The sequence below is a fragment of the Apodemus sylvaticus genome, chromosome 5 (genome assembly GCF_947179515.1).
Source record: "Apodemus sylvaticus chromosome 5, mApoSyl1.1, whole genome shotgun sequence".
In the NCBI taxonomy this organism is placed as follows: Eukaryota; Metazoa; Chordata; class Mammalia; order Rodentia; family Muridae; genus Apodemus; species Apodemus sylvaticus.
In genome coordinates, this window is record NC_067476.1 from 149,926,795 (window position 1) to 149,933,444 (window position 6,650).

Genomic DNA, 6,650 nt, shown 5'->3' on the forward strand with positions numbered 1-6,650 from the left:
CTCTATATATCATATACTCTCCCTATATAAAATACATGTTTTATATATATATCATATGTAATCTGTCTACAATGTATATGATGTATATAACCACATTTTATATTTACACACACACACACATAGATAGATAGATAGATAGATAGATAGATAGAGATAGAGATATAAAATCTCTAATTCTTTCCCTCCCATCCTCTCTCTTTCTTATACCTCCTAGGACAACCAACTTGGCACCCCTCCACTGTGTCCCTGCCAAGTCACTACTGACTTCCGGGTTGCTAAATGCCAAGCTCTTCACTGTCACTAACCCCCAGTCTCCCTCCATTGTCTTCCTTCACAGTTGTTTCTTAGACACCATAACATCACGGTTTAACCCCTTCCTCTCCAGTCTCCAGGTGCTCCTCAGATTTCCCCGCTATTTGGTCCTCTCCTCCCCAGTCTCTGCATCCAGGGCAGCAGGGAGGGCAGGCGTAGGTTTGGGTCTTCTGGATCCACACACATTCGCTTCCCGTCTGATCTCATCCAATCCGGAGCCTCTGTATCAGCTACACACTGATGGCTTGTGTCTCTCCTAACTTCCAGACCCAGCTGATGCCTGCTTCCTCAGCGAGAGTGCTTCCTGCAGGTCTCCCGTTCAAGAGCTCTACCACTGAGTCCCTGGTCTGCTTTACCTTTTCCTATCTCTGAGGATGGCGTCATCCTTGAGTCACTCAGACGGAAAACCTTGATGTCATTTGACTCATTTACTTTCCAGTGCCAGGTGTAATCCACTGGGAAACCTGACTGTGCTACCCTTAAATGTAACTAGGAAACTGAATTTGAAACACCTGTAATCTCCCTAAATTAAATTATTCCCAAAGTGGAGGTGGGAAGCTTCTGCCTTCACATCCATTTCTTAATGTGACAATCTAACACAGCTTGGCCTGCAGTCCTTCCCAGGTGCATGGCTGCCCAGGTGCATTAGTCTCCAATCCACTGGACTTCTAGCTCCCTGCCACCTAACTCCTGTTCCCTATACTCTTTCTCATTAAGAGCAACATAGTGACTCATGCTTTCAGTCGCAGCACTAGGGCAGGCAGAGTGAGCTCCAGGGTAGCCGGGGCTACACAGAGAACTCTGTCTTTGGAGTTGGGATGGGGGGAAGAAAGAAAGAAAAAAATCTTCCTTGCTGTGTTTTCCCCTGCCTCAGTGTGCTTCCTATACCCACACGATGCACACCTTCTAGGTTGTCTCAGAATCAGAGGTATGCCCAGCTTTCCCCTTTGTCCCAGATTACAATTAAAGCTAGTCAAACTTTCTTGACTCTTACCCAGGTCTCAGGAAATCCCTGTAAGGCTCTCCAAAGCTGGGGAAAGTGGTGTACACAACTGGGGAGGGGAGGGGAGAGGGAGGGGAGAGGGAGAGGGAAGGGGAGGGGAGGGGAGAGGGAGAGGGAAGGGGAGGGGAGGGGAGAGGGAGGGGGAGAGGAGGAGAGGGGGAGGGGAAGGAGGAGAGGGAAGGGGAGAGGGAAGGGGAGAGGAGGAAAAGGGGGAGGGGAAGGGGAGAAGGAAGGGGAGAGGGAGGGGAGGAGGAGGGGTAAGGGGAGAAGGAGGGGGAGGGGGAAGGGGAGAGGGGGGAAGGGAGGGGGAAGGGGGAGAGGGGGGGAAGGGAGGGGGAAGGGGAGAAGGAGGGGGGAGGGGGGAAGGGGAGAGGGGGGAAGGGAGGGGGAAGGGACAAGGAGGGGGAGGGGACGGGGAGGGGGACATGGACAAGGTCACAGACACAGACATAGAGACAAGGAGACAGAACAGACAGACACAGAGACAAAGAGATACAGAGACACAGAGAGAGACCCCTCAAGCTCCTGGCCTCTTTCCTGCTCTGCTGTGCCACTCACTGGCACAGCACCAAGGGATGAGCTTGGTGCTAATTTTGCCCCTTCCTGGATGCACAAGGAGGAGAGTTACAACATCTACTCTGTGTGCCAATTCTGAGATTAACGACAATGACAGATGTCTAGGGCCCGGCACACAGCAAGCACGCAAATGGGCACTGCTGTCATCCCTGTAATTACCGACGTCCTGTGAACCGTGCGCCTCGTGCGTGCTCGGGTTGAATCCCTGCATTCAGGCTTGGGATCTGCAGTTGGGGCCGTGCTGTCATCATCTTACAGAGAGAAGTTGAAGTTCAAAGGGTTACAAGTGACTTTTTTTCCCCTAACATCATACAGCTAAAAAAAAGTGACAGAGAAGTATTTCAAGCTCGTGCAGATCTGGCCTTAAAACTTTGTTCTTGCCATGAGAACCATGTCCCCCTTGAAGTTACTTAAAACCCAAGTTGGGAGAACACACAGCTGTGCTCCTTCCAGAGAGTAATGTGGAAGTGTACCAAGTCTTATAAAATGTCTCCCAATGATTGGAAATATGAAGCCTAAAATAGTATTCTTTATCTTTGAACGATAGAGATGCAGATAGTATTTCTAGTTAATTACAGGTTTTATTCCTGAGGTCTGGGGGCCACCCCTTACTAGGCTGCAGAGCCTAAGAATGTACAATGGGCCCATAGAACATCAGACACCAAAGAGATGCAAAGACCCACGAGTTTCCTGCTCTCCAGACCCGCGAGTCTCCTGCTCTCCAGACCCGAGAGTCTCCTGCTCTCCAGACCCGAGAGTCTCCTGCTCTCCAGATCCGAGAGTCTCCTGCTCTCCAGACCCGTGAGTCTCCTGCTCTCCAGGAGACAACCAGGCCCTTTGGCAGAGATGGGACACTTCCTGGAAGAGGAGGCTTCGTGGATGGCTTCTACCAGAGATCATAACTCGGGTCTTGATCTAGTTTTTATTGATAAGTATTGACATCAAACTCACCTCAGATATTTTGAAGGTGGTATTTTTTACTATCTGTCCTTTCTTCTCTACTTTCGTGTCTACCATGTATTTCCCACATCTGAGATGATACGCAAGCATGACGGAAGGATGGAACACAGTAGGGATTCTATTTCACTTGGCACTAACATCCGGGGCCCAGACTCAAGCTCTTCAAGAGCAACACTAGTGTATTCTACATAATAGGGGTTTTTTTTATTGTTAGATTAAAAAAAAAAGAATATCTGGTTGAAGATGCCAAAATTCTGAGGACAGCCACTACCATCACCCTGCCATAACCTTCCTTAAAAGCCACAGCACACTAATGAAATCTGGAAAGAAATTTCCACCCTCAATCACAATCCATTTTGAACACGGGATAGGAAGGTAACAGAGAAAATAAAATCCATCACAAAAGAGTGGAGGTGTGATACACATGGAGACCACAAAGGTGAAAGTTCCTGACAGAGTCCCGGCACACAGTAGGAACTCAGTAGGCATTACTCACGAAGAGGGTTCCTTCTCTTTGAGCGGGAGAACTGAAAAGTTTGGGTCAAGTTACCAAGTAAGGCAGGAGTGAAGGTCTTTGTTGAGGGGAAGAAAGAGGATGTAAGAGAACTACAAAGAAAAGAGACATAGGCCAGGCAAAGCCTCGGACTCAGACACGGAGGCAGGACCAGCTAGCACAAGGTGTGAAGGAACCCTGAAGGGCATACACAGGTCATCTGAGGAGCTCCTTGATCTAACTAGAACCTCCCTACCCCTCATACCTCAAGCCTCTGCTCCCAACAATTTCCTTAGGCCTCGGTCCAAGGCTGAAGGAGGCGAGTGCCTGATCCTCAGCTCTGACAAAAGCCCCATTCTTTCTGGCTGGCCACAGCTGGAGGCCATGTGTGGCAGCCCATGTGTGGCTGGGAGCCAGGAGGTCTCCGTCCAGCCCAGCGCTGGCAGTAATTTGACATATAAACTTGAGCAAGGCACCCTTCCCTCTGCGGCCCGTGTCTCCCTTCAGTAACATTAACGGCAGCCCACACTGCCCTGTAATCCCCCTTGGGTGGTATGTGGCTCTGCTGAGCTGCAAGTGATGGGAAACTTCCTTATGAATCACCATAAATGCCAGTCACTGTGACTATTAGGACTATTAGCATCATCGCGGCTATTCTTTGATTCACACAACTGCCTTCCACTCCCTCTCTCCTCCTGCCCTTCTGGAGCATGACTTTAGAGAACACAAGGCTCCCCGTCAGTCATACCCTTCCCCTCCCTGTTCCTCTCTCCCTCTAAAGTATCCAGCCTTCTGTCACCTGGGATTGAGTGCAGGCCCTCCCCTCTCAGCACCCCACCCTCCCCTGTTCTGACCACGCCCTGTTTCTGACCATTCTGATGAGTTAGCTGCTGAGTGATTTGGGACACCTGTCTTCCCCTCTCTCAGTTGCTTCCTCCGGTAGTGAAAGAGGCTGTGCTCCAAATGATCCTCACAGCATTCCCTTGAGAATCATCTGAGATCCTGGAGGATCACGTGGTCCCATGACGCTCATACTGCCTTGGCTGTCTGAAACATGTCCCTCCCATGTGGATCAACCATTGCTCTCTCTTCCCTCTTGGCTCCTCATACTTTAAATGCTCCTAGGAAAGGGGAACATGCACCATCGGCCCCGCAAGTTAACAGAGGCTGAACGGATGATGCCCTCCTGTCCAAAGTAAAATGAGAAGATCCAACCCTGAGAACATGTGTTTGATTGGAGGAAATGGACCGAGCATCAAGGATGTCTTCCATCTTAGTTACCTGAGACTTCCTCCCTGGCCCGGTGGACCTCTTTGCAGTTCTACAACCTTTGATGTTAAAGGGAAGGGCCATCATTTTAGCCCAGGCTGCAGGGGCCAGGGGTCATCTGCTAGGGCGCTGAGATATGCCTCTGAATCAGAGCATCAGGCGCCATCCTGTGGCCACTAGGGAGAATGCAGACATAAAGAATTGGTGAGGACAGGAAGCAGAGAGGTAGGTAGGTGTTAGCTGCATCCCGGAAAGAAGGATGGCTCTAGCTTCCACCAGTCCTCACAGTTTCCCACCAGTCCTCACAGTTTCCTAACAGGAAGTGCCCAGTTTCTGTCTCGCAACCACGCAAGTCTTCTGTCTGGCCCTGCTCACTCACGGTGTGCTCTCAGACAGGAACCTACGTCCCCTGACTTTCTTTAACTTTAAACATAATTGGGCAAGGTGAGATCTCATGCCGGGCACTACCCCCGCCTGCTTACTTTATCTGATCATGATATCTAAGTAAGTTCCAGATCACCTCAGCTCCTGTGCCCAGCAGCTCCCGACCCAAATGGCCAATCACAGGAAGTACTGCCATATCATTGAAGGCCTGGCTCAAAGCTCCCCCCACTCCTTTTGTCTTGCCTGCACTGTCCTTCATCTGACACTCCCCTTTTCTATTCAGTTGCACACTGGTGGGCTTCACTCCCCTCCAGCCCCCAGCTTTCCTCAGTGACACGTGTCTCCCTCCCCATCCAGCCTCAGCAGTACACAAGTCAGTCAGCCTAGCCTCTGCCCTATATGGTAGCAGAATCATGTTCCCTTCAACCACTTTCATGTCTGAACCGTGGGAACCTGTTAATAAATCTATGACTCTACACGACAAATGAGACCTCTACAGCTTTTTGTGAAGCAGAAGTGTGCCTGTGATAGCCAAAGTCATAGCAATATAATCACAGAGAGAGACACACACACAAAGGAGAGAGACAGCGAGACAGAGACAGAGAGAGAGAGAGAGAGAGAGAGAGAGAGAGAGAGAGAGAGAGAGAGAGAGAGAGGAGTGTTAAGACCAGAGGGTTGTGAGACCATGAGCCAAGGGATTTGGGAGGCTTCTAGAAGCTCCAAAGGAACACAAACATCTCCAGAAAGAATGCAGCCCTGCCAACCCATCCTGGACCTCTGACTCCAGGAATTCTAAGGCAAGAAATTGATTTTGCCTTCAAGGTCCTTGTTTGTCGTTGCAGCAATCGGAAACATAACATGTCAGTCGGGTCAGCCTCTGACTGGACATGCCACTTTGGGAAACTACATGGCTCCATTTCCTCTTGTCTAACATGGGAATGATGAAGGCAATAATTATTTTTAGCATTTCTTTTTACATTATTAGGACCATTATCATCATCGTGGCTATTCCTTGATTCACAAGCAACTGCCCAACACTCCCTCTCTCCTCCTGCCCTTCTGGAATGTGACTTAAGAGAATCCAAGGCTCCCATCAGTCAATCATATCCTTCCCCTCCCTATTCCTGTCTCTCCTCTAAGATATCCACCCTTCTGTCACCCGGCATTGAGTCCAGGCCCCTCCCTTTCACCCCAGTTCTCACCACGCCCCATTTCTGACCATTCTGATGAAGTGGGAACAGGTGGCAGACAGAAGTCAGCGAACAACCTACAGGAGTTATCCTCTCCTTTCACCCTGAGGGCCCTGATGATCGAACGCAGATTGTACAGCTTGCTGGGTAAATGTGCTTGCCGGCTGAGCTATCTTGCCGTCTAAGATACTAATTATCTCACAAGGCTGTCTGGATAAAAACGGATACAGTGGCAATATTAGGAAATCACTTAAAACCATGTCCAAGACTTCCTGCTATAAGAATAATTGCTAACTACCATTAACAAAGGACCTAAGATACATGCCGGGCACAATGTCAGGTACCTTAGCATAAATTCCTCTAGCCACAGCCCTGCTTGTCCCATTTAAACCTTGTCCCAGCTTTAACAATGGCAAAACAAACCCAGAGGAATTTACCGGAAGCTCATTCTGGAAGTGAGTAT